Here is a 12,106-nt window from a genome sequence, read left to right as displayed (position 1 = left end):
CTGCCAAGTCCAGAAGGGGCCAGTGGAGGAAAGATCTTCCTGGAGCCCAGAGCTAGGTAGTTCTGACATATATTCCAGATGCAGGATGCAGGGAGATGTGCAATGGCCCCCTTATCCATGGGGACCGTAGGGAGCCATGCAGTGGTCTCCCTTATCCATGGGGACTCTAGGGAGCCATGCAGTGGTCCCCTTATCCATGGGGACTCTAGGGAGCCATGCAGTGGTCTCCCTTATCCATGGGGACTGTAGGGAGCCATGCAGTGGTCCCCTTATCCATGGGGACCGTAGGGAGCCATGCAGTGGTCTCCCTTATCCATGGGGACTGTAGGGAGCCATGCAATGGTCTCCCTTATCCATGGGGACTCTAGGGAGCCATGCAGTGGTCCCCTTATCCATGGGCCCTTCCTAGGCTTATGGTGTATGCTTGAAGCACATTAGCAAATTCTATAGATAGTTTTTTCCCAAAGTACATAACTATGATTTTAAAAAAAAATCTCAACTGATAAATTAGACAGGGTAAGAGATTCACAACTGCAACTGTAAATGAAATAAGACAATTAGAGCAACATACTAAAATAAGAGTCATATGAAATTTATCTCATATTATCTTGTACATTCATCTCTTCACGTAAAATCGTTACAGCTCCTTGTCAGTATATCCCAGTCGCCAACGACTTACACTCCTACTGTCTGGACTGTTATAAGATTCATGTTGCTTGACTTTGATGGCTGCGGTACTGTGCCCATCAATCTGACAACTGAGATGGCTGTTAAGTGACTAGCAAGAGGGTAGTTTATACTGAGTGGGCACTTTGGAGAAAAGGACAATCCCTATCCTAAGCAGGACAGTAAGAAAGAGATTTCATCCAATGCTCAAAATGCAGCGTAGGTGGAAACTTCTGACTACAGCCTGGGCACTGAAACACACACCTGTGTGCAGACAGAGGTTAAGGCAGAGGGACAGACAAGAGTAAAAGGCCGTCCTGGTTTACATAGCGAGTTTCGAGCCAACCTTGTCTACACAGCAAGACCCTCTTAAGAAATCAGACCAGAATTTTTTTTTTTCATTTAATAATTTTGGACTGCAGTTGACACAGTGTACTGAAACAGTGGATGAGGAATGATTACCGTCTTTCTGTGGACAAGGATGCTGTCCAAGGGGTAACCGGGTAACCATGCACTGCTATGCTCAGCTTGTGCTTATGGGGGGTCAAACCCAGGGCTTCCTGCACATTAGGTGATAACTTGAACAGATTATCTCTTCAGCGTGGAAGCTTCCTATTTCAGTATCTTCTCCCCTCAGTCCCCTGCCAGCGCCTTCTCCCACCCAAGCCAATGTTTCTCAACAATGGTTCACTGTTGTCCCCTAAGGAACCCTTTCTGGCCTCTTTTTCTTAGCTGCTCAGTGGGCTGGAATGTTCCCTACTCTTTCAGAGGGATGGTGATGCCTCCAGAAGTGCCTTTATTGTACAGGGTTGTTTTGGCTATCCTGGGTCTTTTGTTTTTCCATATACAGTTGAGTATTGTTCTTGCAAGGTCAGTGAAGCATTGTTCTGGGGTTTTGATGGGGATTGCATTGAATCTGTAGGTTGCTTTTGGCAAGATGGCCATTTTTACTATGTTGATCCTGCCTATCCAAGAGCATGGGAGATCTTTCCATTTCCTGGTGTCTTTAATCTCTTTCTTGAAAGTTCCTGCTATACAGGTCTTTCACTTGTTGGGTTAGCGTTATCCCAAGACATCTTATGTTGCTTGTGGCTATTGTAAAGGGTGATGCTTCTCTGATTTCTTTCTCAGTCCCTTTATCGTCTGTATGTAGTAGGGCTACTGATTTATTTGACTTAATCTTGTATCCTGCTAGTTTCCTGCCCCACTTTCCCCCCAAACTCTCCCAGCTCGCAGGCTTCTGTTCCTCCAGCTTCTCAGTCCTACACAACCCTGCCATTTCAGCCACGTTCTCGCCGGACTCTCTTGGCTCCTGGTCCCCTCCCTCTCCGTCCTCCCCCAGAGCCCCATGGCCCAGTTCATTTTGCTGGCCATGCTCAGTGCTCCTTTTAGGACTCTTCTGGTGCCTCTGGCTCTACTCTCCCGCATCCCTGCAATAACAACCTTTCCATCAACCACACCTTGGAGGGGTCATGCCCTCAGTATATACATCCGGAGCCCAAACCCCTACTTATTTTTATTACTTTCTATTATTTTATTTAAATGACTTTCCTTTTCATGTATTTTGCACACCAACCATGGTTTCCCCTCCTTCCTCTCCTCCCATTTGTCCCCCACCCCCTCCTCCATCTCCATTCACAAATGGACAGGCCTCCCATGGGCTCCTCCAAAGCAAGGCACAGCAAGCAGAGGTAAGACTGAGCTCCTTGGCTTGCATCAAGGCTGCAGGTAACCCAGCATGAGGAACAGGTGCCCCACAGCCAGCTAAGTGCCAGGGACAGGCCCTGATCCCACCGTTAGGAGCCCCAGAAAGAAATCAAGCTACACAACTGTCACACATACATGCAGAAGGCCTAGTCCCATGAAGGCCCCCCAACTGTTGGTTCAGAATCTGTGAGCTCTCAAGAGCCAAGGCCAGCCACCGCTGTGGAAAACACCTACTTTATATATAACCCTCATGCTCTGACATTTCATGAACATGAGAGTGTATGTTTTTGTTTGTTTGTTTGTTTTGTTCTGCTTGTCAGGTCCTTGGAGAACTTTTAAAATCCAAAAAATATTCTTCAGTTTGGGGATCCCCCCCCCCAATGCAGGGTTTCTCTGTGTAACAGTCCTGGCTGTCCTGGAACTCACTCTGTAGATCAGGCTGGCCTTGAACTCAGAGGTCCACCTGCCTCTGCCTCCCGAGTGATGGGATTAAAGATGTGCACCACTACTGCTCAGATTATATGTGTGTGTGTGTGTGTGTGTGTGTGTGTGTGTGTGTGTGTGTGTTCTGCATGTATGCCTTTATGCCACAAGAGGGCATTGTGTCATACTATAGATGGTTGTGAGCCACCATGTGGTTGCTGAGAATTGAACTCGGGACCTCGGGAATCTTCCGTTTTCCTGCTTTCTTCCTACTTCCTGATGAACTCCCTTGTGAGATGTGTTTATGCTCTGTCCCCAAATGCCTGGAGTTCGTTGACTGCTTGTCCATCATTTAAAAACAAGGAACAGAGGTACAGAGGCGTGGAGCTTTTGACCAGTAGGCATCACTGTAGAACATCTGGGCCGTGCCTGGGATTTCTTCCTTCCTAAAATCTCCAAATGTGTTTCCTCTTGGTGTGTTTTCTCAGTTTGGTTTCTGCAGAAAAAACATTCCCCCAGGTTTCAGCCTAGAAAGTATAAGCCTAGCCACCAACCTTACAACAGAGGACATGTGTCTATGGAGGGCTAGGGAAGGGCTGTTCACCACGCACACATACTTCTGCAGGAAAGACTCAAACTAACAAAGGAATGAGATGGAGCCCAAAGGAGGGAACTCCCCCAATTGAAATGCAGGGCAGTCTGATCCAGAAAGCTGACCAAGGCCACTGTGACTTAGTTCCTGGAATTTGCTAACCACCTGGAACCTTTCCCTCACAAGGCCCTAAGATAGCCAGATACCAAGAATTTCCAGAAGGTCACCCTCCCCCAGGGAACTCAAGGGGGAACCAACTGCCCCTCCGGTCAGTGTGTCTGCAGATGACAAATAGGGTCCTAGAGAAACAAAGAGATAGCTGCAATTCCCGTTTGCTTAGGCAAGATCGATTAGCACACCCTGAGGTCTGCTGACCCAAACAGTGAGAACATCTGGCCTCAAAAAGATAAGGAGCATGCTAGAGCCCATGACTCTGGTCAGGATCAATGGCCAGAGGGTCACGGCCCCTCTCTAAGCTTGTGGTTTTTGCCTTTAAAAATGCCCATGCCCGGAGATCGATGCTTCTCTCTAGCCTGCGTCCTGAGGGGGCCCGTTTGCGCAAACGCTTCCCTTTCATTAAAGCCTCTTGCTTGTTGCATCAACTGGACTGGACACTGAGTTCTTGGGGGTCTAACGCTGCGTTGGACATGGCTTCCCAGCTGTCTGCTGTGACCCAGGCGAGGCATCTCTGTGTCTTGACCCAACTTCTTCATTTCTCTATGACACATGACTAAAGCAGAGTTCTCACCTGGCTGGAGCTAATGCACAGATGCAGACAGCGGGCATGGCCGCAGCCATCTGGGTCTCTGTGATCTGAATGCAGGGGCTAGTCAAACCAGCCTGCTGTGTAACCGGGTCAGGGAGCGCTTCCTGGAAAGGGGCCTCTTGGGCCCTGCAGGAAAGTAGTGATAACCTGGACTCCCCAGAGAAACGCAATCTGTGGTCAGAAGGAAGGGAGGAGGTCTGCTTAGCTGCTAACCCTAGATGTGGAGTGGGCAGGTGGCGGGTGGGTGCTCAGGTTCCTAGAAGCCTTCCTGTTACACGTGCACTTTCCCGCCAGCCTGGTCCCACAGCCATGCCAACCCCAAATAACACACAGGGACACTGTATTAATTATGAAACTGTTGGCTGGTTACTAGTATTTCTTATTGGCTAGCTCTGTCTAAATTAATAGGCAATAATAGTATTTCTGCTTGGTCTTATCTTACAGAGAACGCCAGACTCACGTGCCCTCTACTCCTGAGATCACATCTCTACTCCTGTCCTACGTTTCCCAGAATCCTCCACTTCTCCTAGTCCCACCTATCTTGCTTTCCTATTGGCCACCAGTGCTTTATCCATTAACCAGTATGAGAAACATATACAGAATGACATCTCCTATCATCTCCTCTTTTCTGTCTAAATAAAAAGAAGGGTTTTAACTTTAACCTAGTAAAATTACATATGACAAAACAGTTATCAAATAAGAACTATAGTTAACAATATTTAGTCCATTAACATCAGGAATTAAAGAAAATATTTCATCATCTATCCTATCTTTGTGAGTCCAAAGTCTTATATGTAACTTATCTTTTATCATAACTAAAGAAAACTATAACCATGACTATCTGTCTTCAACTCCATCAAAGACCACAGAAGGATAGTATATAAACTCTAGAAATGACAGAAACATCTCGATACCTGGTCAGTCACCCGAAGTCCTTCTGTAATGTTCCATCTTCAGCCCATAGGCCATAGTGTGTCTGGCAGTTTCTTCAGCAAAGCAGGAAACTTTAAACTGACTTCTTGATTTGGCAGTTTGTCAGTCACTTTCCTCTGTGTCCTGCAGACTGTCTGGCAGACTCTTCCATGAAGCAGGAACCCTGTAGCAATGTCCATCTTGTATCAGCTGTCACTTGCCTGTGGGTCCTGCATGTCCATTTTATACCACATAAAGTCAGTCAGACAAGAGCCATTTCTTGCTGAAATGGCTTGTCTTGTCATATTGGAAATAAACTCCATAACATGTTTCTTCAATGTCCATCTTCCTTTCGGATGCAGGTGGTGTTGCCAGGATCATTTATGTCTCACTGTCAAGAAAAACCCTAAGCCATTTTAAATGCCATATTCTTTGGTCTTTGAAAGGTTTGGAGAATGCCTATTCATTTGAAATCTCTCTCTCTCTCTCTCTCTCTCTCTCTCTCTCTCTATATATATATATATATATATATATATATATATATATAATTAAGATATATATATCTTAATTAACTGTGTATCAGGCTGGCCTTGAAATCACAGAGATTTGCTTGCCTCTGCACCCTGAGTGCTGAGGTTAAAGATGTGTGCCACCACACTCAACTCTACTCTTTCTTTCAACACTTTATCCTGTTTCCTTTTCTCTTCCAAGCCTATGTATGTTTTTAAACACACTGTAAATTTTTAGAGGTTATTCTTCATCTCAATCTGTCTTTATTGTAAATCTCTACTTTTTTCTAGCCACACATCTTTTATCTGCTCAACAACATTGTGTAAAATGAAAACCACAGCTGTTTTAGCCACCGTCCATCCAAGATGGCAGGGGTATGTTTACCGCCAGCCCTGAGAGCTGAGCTCACCGCTTTGGTCTGTGTTGCCAGCTTACAGATGTGGTCACGGCCATTGCCAGCTCTCATTGTTAGCAGGGCCTCTTAAAAGAGCCCTGGGGGGGGGAGCCCTGTGGTTTTTTTCTGCTTATGCTGAGTCAGGAAACCTCCCTTAAAGGATCCACCTGAGTCTCTGCTTATCTCTAGCAAAACAGAGCCTTGCTTGTCTCTGTTCTTTTGTTTCTAAAATCCCTTTTTAAGCTTTTGTCAAGTTTTAAGTGGAAGTTCTTAGTAGTCACGTTGCAGGAGCCATTTTGTTACAATCAGCTTTCTGGCTTAGCGGGTCCCGCCTCTCTTCACAGCCCCAAAGAAACAAGTGGACGCTATATTAATTATGAAACTATTGTTCATTGGCTATGGTTTCTTATTGGCTAGCTTTGACTTAACTATTCACAATTTTCTATTGATCTAAGTATTTCCACGTGGTCTTGGCTTACTGGGAATGCCGGGCCTGCATCTCCTTTGCCAGCTACGTCTCTGCAGAGAAGAGAGAGATTTCCTGTTTGTCTCTGCTTATAGTCTGATTCTGCCCAGCTACATCACTTCCTGCCTGTCTGTACAGACCTCCAGACCTCTATGGTTAGCTAGTGGCAGTATGTCATTTCCTGCCTGGCCAATCAGTGTTTTATTCATCAACCAATAAGACAATCATATATTCAGAAGAACACTCCCCATCAGCTTCCTCTCTTCTCCATTTGCCCCTCCCTCTTTAGGCACAGAACAGTGACGGTAGATCTTTAGTGCTCTTCCAGAGCTGACGTTGATGCCCAGAGGCCACTGTAAGAGCAGATGAGCCCCCTAGCAGAACCTGAGGCATTCATGGCCATCCAGTGAAAGACTTCATCCCTGGTTTTCACCTGCCTCCTGTACCCCAACTTCCTGGGGAGTGTGCTTGGACAGGGTAGAAGGAATACCCCCACCCCCTCAAGACTCGGTCTCTGCTGCAATGATAAACGGCCACAGGCAGAACTTACTTCTTCCGGGGACATCCCCAGGCTTTGGTTGTTGTTTTCAGTAAGCTATCAACCCAGGCGTCACTGCGCTCCGTGGCTCTCGCCGCCTGCCTGGGGCAGTGCATTCTCATGGTGACCCAGTCTGTGGGCCCTCAAAGGCTGCCCAGTGGCCACTTGAGCTTTGCCGATGGTCATGACTTTCTCTGAATGTATTTAAGAGTTACAGCAAGGAGTCAGGCATGGCGGCACACATCTTTAATCCCAGCATTTGGAAGGCAGGTGGATCTCTAAAGTCAAGGCTAGCCAGCCTGGTCTACAGACCAAGTTACAGGACAGCTAGGGTTATACAGGAAAATCATGTCCACACCCCTCAAAAAAAAAAAAAAAAAAAAAAAAAAAAAAAAGAGTTCCATAAGGGTCTGAACAATGGTTACATAAAAAGGACATCTTCATGAGCATATTTGGGATGTGGCTGAGAAGAAGGTTTGCTGCGGATATGCGGCAGAACACAGCCAGAGGCATGTGGGAGGGGCCAGACCGAATGATGCCGTGAGAGGAGACAGAGGAGGGGAGGGTGACAGGGAAGAGATCGGACCAAAAGAGTTCCAGGAGGGCACACAGCCAAAATGGGAACCACTGCTGGGGGAAGAAGCTGAGGCCCAGCCCCTGGAGGGACAGGGTTAGGGTAGGGGTCCGGTGAGACGTGCTTGGGGGACCCAATGTCCTGAGTGAGTCTTTACCGGGTTCCTTTGAGGCCTAACAGGGTCTACCACTAACTGCTGGCTTAAGCTTTTGTTTGTCCTGGAGGGATAATAGTATGAGGGACAAACCACACTTGGTGGGTGTCTCTGAAAGATCACTTGTCACAGACTCAGGCTTGTCTGCCGAGATAAAGCCGAGCTCACCTTGCATTCACAGGCCACAATCCCTCGGGATCCATAGGGTTTGCCCAAGGCCTACAGAAAGTTGTAGTCGAAGTACAAACCCAGGTCTCTTGACTTTTAATCCTGCCTTCTAGACAAATTGAAATGTCACGCTACTGCCGTCGTCTGTAACATCCAAGCGTCATGGCAACACACGGTAATGCTGTTGTGGTAACTGCCTTGTGCGTCACGTACGTGACCGTCAGACCCTGCATTCTCGTCTTTATGACCGTTTAAGTGTGTGTTTCTTGGGGTCCCGGAATACATCAGGGAGCGAGGTAGACCAGACCCCAGCCTACCGGTAGTCGATTTCTTCTGAAAATATCTCTATGAATTTTGCTGCTGTGTGGGGATAACTCAATGGAGAGTTGAGCTGTGGTTCATGAAGGGACCACTTACTTCTCTCCCTGCAGACTGACTCTGAGCCAGGGAAGAGTCATTGAGACCTCCTAGAGACCGAGCCTTTAGCCAGTACCCACCCCACATGGACAGAGGGAAGACAGACAGACCCAAGCCAGGCAAGCCCCGGACCTCCCGGTCACCTTGCCGGGACTCTGGTTGAAACGGTCAGAGGCAGTAGGGTGATCTGATGCTGTGTGTGGGTTTTGGAGATATAACTCATACTCTTGTGCTTTCTTGCATGACAAGCAACTTAGTGGCTGAGCTGTCTGCCCAGCTCGTGATCCCACGCTTTTTAAAAACAGTCCTTTGACATAAAGTAGATGTCTTGTTGACAGGGTTGGGAATCAGTCCAAACTGGGCACACTGTGGATGCAACGCCTAGACAGATTTCCTCATACCACTGCCCTGATATGGATTTGATACTCTCCCTTAGAAAAGTCCTCCTTCAAAGCCCTTTGATCTTTTCAATAGTGCAGCGAAGCCACAAGTACACAGTCGCCAGTCAGCCTGTTATTTCAAACACAGACCGACATTTCAGGGTGCGTAGTGTGGGTGTGTAAACGTGGGCCGGGGAAATGGCTCCATAGTTAGTGTGCTCGCTGTGCAAACACGAGGCCCTGCAACTCCAGCGCGGCAAAGCTGGGCAGGCAGATCCCTGGGGTTCGCTGGCCAGCCAGCCTAGCTGATTTGGTAAAATCTAGGTTCAACAGGAGAGCCTGTCACGGACAAATAAAGAGGAGAAGCTCCTGAAGGAGACACAGAATGTCAGCCTTTGCCCTCAACACGCCTGTGCATGTGTGTCCATGTGCACACACACAAAAGCCAATCACGGTTGAAATATCAAGTCTGCAAAGTACTGTCCCATCACAGGTGGTAAGAACTGAGCGGCTGTCCTCAGGGCCTCCTGCAGCATCCGATTGGTTTGGAAATAAGGGCGCTTTGGCGCAACGCAGCCTGAGGGGTGACAGTGTGGGAGGCCGGAATGACCTGGCTTGAGCAGCCACTGCTTCTGTCCAGGCTGCGTCTGCTCCTGCCACTGGCACCGCACAAAGGTGTGTGGGACACTGGTTCCTCTTAGCCAGTTTTGCTGAGTGTCCCAGGCACCTGGAGGACAGGGTTTCCATTCTGGCTTTTGGTCTGGGGAGTGGAGGGATGGGGAAGGTGAAGGTCTTTGTTGTCATAACTTGTCGTTTTCCTGGGATGAAGGAGCTGGCTCATGGCAGCTGATGCTGAGCCCAGAGTTCCCACTCTATGCAGAGTACAGGCAGAGGGGGCTGGGTGGTGCCTTTGCTTCTTCATCCGATGAGACAGGGCAACGGCACCTCTGGGTTGAGGGGCAGGTTCAACGCACCATGAAGCAAGTGTGTTGCACACTCGCCTCAGTGTTACACAAACAGCAGGTACTGTTGTTTGGGTGGGGGTGGGGGCTCGTGTTAGGGGATGTTGTCCAGGATCATATTCTTGTCTGGACTCTAAAAACAAGAGCAGGAAGACAGGCTACAGGGCGTGGAAGAGTGTGGTGGGGTTGGGTAGGGTTGAGTAGAGCTGAGTAGGGCTGTGTTGGGCTGTGTAGTGTTGGGTAGGGCTGGGTAGAGTTGGGTAGGGCTGTGTAGGGCTGTGTAGGGCTGGGTAGGGTTGGAAAGGGCTATGTAGGGCTGGGTAGGACTGGGTAGGCTGGTATCATTGTTGGTGAGGTTAGCGGTCACAGACCACTAGGGTTGAACAACCCCCAACCCCAGAGGCTTTGTTTCTATGGTCTGATCTCCTTGCTCTTCAAGGATTCCAGACTGATGGCTTAGCCAGACACTGTCACACTTGGAACCTCGGCATTCAGGAGGTAGTGACAGGATTAGGTTCATGAGTTTGAGGTCAACCTGTGCTCTAAATGAGACTCTGCCTTAAAACTAAGACAAATGAAAGTTAAGCAAGCCCCCAGACATGTATCTGCTCTGTTCTGAGAGAAAGGGATTGGCAAGACTGACCCCTCCTCAGGGCCTTGACAGCATCCAGCAGAGCCTCCCTCCCTCCCTCCCTCCCTCCCTCCCTCCCTCCCTCCCTCCCTCCCTTCCTCTCTCTGACTCATGGATGACTGCCTTCTTGCTATCTTTACATATCTTCCCTCTGGGCTTGCTTGGGCTAAATATTCATCTTCATCTCATAAGGATGCCGGTCGGAGTGAGTGAGGGGCTGCCAAGTTCCACTAAGGTCCATGCTTCTAATGGGATTCCCTTTAGAGACTGTGTGGCAGCGTGGGCCACTGGTGTGGGGCTCTAACATCTTGTGAACCGGTGAACGGAGAGACACACTTCAGTCCACAGCAGGGACTTGACGGCTCTTGGAGCAGGGTTGATGCCAATGCCTCTTGGCTCACCTGAAACACCAGAAGACTGGTGTTTATGTGGGTGCTTCCTGTCACTCTTGGGGTCCCTTTTCAGTGAGCTAGCCTTCTACTTTCAATCTCCTTCCCTGGCTGAGCCTGAGGCAACCCTAGGTTGGTAGGTGCCATTCTTACCGGCAGGGAAGGTCCACTTGGTAGGTGCCATTCTTACCGGCAGGGAAGGTCCACTTGGTAGGTGCCACTCTTACCGGCAGGGAAGGTCCATGAAGGCTTCATATGTCTTTGCCCTCAGGGTTTTCACAGGCCGTCCAGGGAGGCCCCTGGGCAAAGCTGATAATGGGGAGCGTGAGAAAGCTCGTGTGTTCTGTGAGCTTTGCGTGCTCCGCTGTCTGAGGGTCAACATTATCCCACTTCATTTTCTCTGTTGCTCTTGGCCGTGAAAGAGCAAATGTTCTACTGTGGGGAGGCTCAGTGTGCAATGAGTAACAGGGCAGCATCCACAGGGCTGTCATCTTTCCTTCTTCACTTTCTTTTGCTTCAGGGAGGGGCATGGACCCATTAGATAATGATTGCACTGCACACCACCCTGTTCTCTGGCAGCCACTGATGAGGTGGCTATTCTTTTTTTTTTTTTTTTTTTTTTTTTTTTTTTTTTTTTTTATTCCCCTTTGAATCTGAGGCTCAGGAAGGTGAGGTGGCTTCTTAAGGCCAGACAGCGAGCAGGAATTTCCTCCAGGGCCCTGAAGTTTCTACTCTGCGTTTCCTTTCCTTGTCTGGCCCAGGGGTGTGGAATCATCTGGGTTATGATGGCTGGTGCTGCAGAGGTGAGAGGTCACTGTGAGGGCCAAAGGGGGAAGCATGACTCACTCGGAAGCCTCCTAATATGCGTGGCCATGCAAAGCATACAGAGACCATGTCAGAAAGAAAAGGAAAGAAAAGAAAGGAAGGAGAAAGAAATGTGCTGGAGAGTGGCTAAGAGCAGCTGGTGTTCTTGCAGAGGACCCGGGTTTGGTTCCGAGAATGGGCGTGGCCGCTCACAACTGTCTGTGACTCCAGTTCCAGGGTTTCTGACACTCTCTTCTGATCTTTGTGGGCCCCTGCACACACACACACACACACACACACACACACACACACACACACTTTAAAAAGAACTGAGTTAAATTGGCATTATTCACAGGAGCATGTTTGAGGGGTTTTGTGGAGGAACATGGGAAAGTTACACCACAGAAGAGCCTCCCCAGCTTGTGCTAACCATGCACATCCCGGGGGAAGGAGATAGCTTTGTGAAACTCATGAGCTCCCAAGACCTCCCCACCCCAGCTCCATGATAAAGTGCTAGTGGGCCCAATCTTTGAGAGTCTGGGGCAAGTTATGTCAGCTACTCTAATCAGATGACAGCAGCCATGTCCCGGTCATACCATTCTGGCCTTTTCTGTGGCTGTTACATTCTTCCTACCCACTCTTCGGCAATGTTC

The sequence above is a fragment of the Phodopus roborovskii genome, unplaced genomic scaffold (genome assembly GCF_943737965.1).
Source record: "Phodopus roborovskii unplaced genomic scaffold, PHOROB, whole genome shotgun sequence".
Classification (NCBI taxonomy): domain Eukaryota; kingdom Metazoa; phylum Chordata; class Mammalia; order Rodentia; family Cricetidae; genus Phodopus; species Phodopus roborovskii.
Note: the sequence above shows the minus strand (reverse complement) of the source record.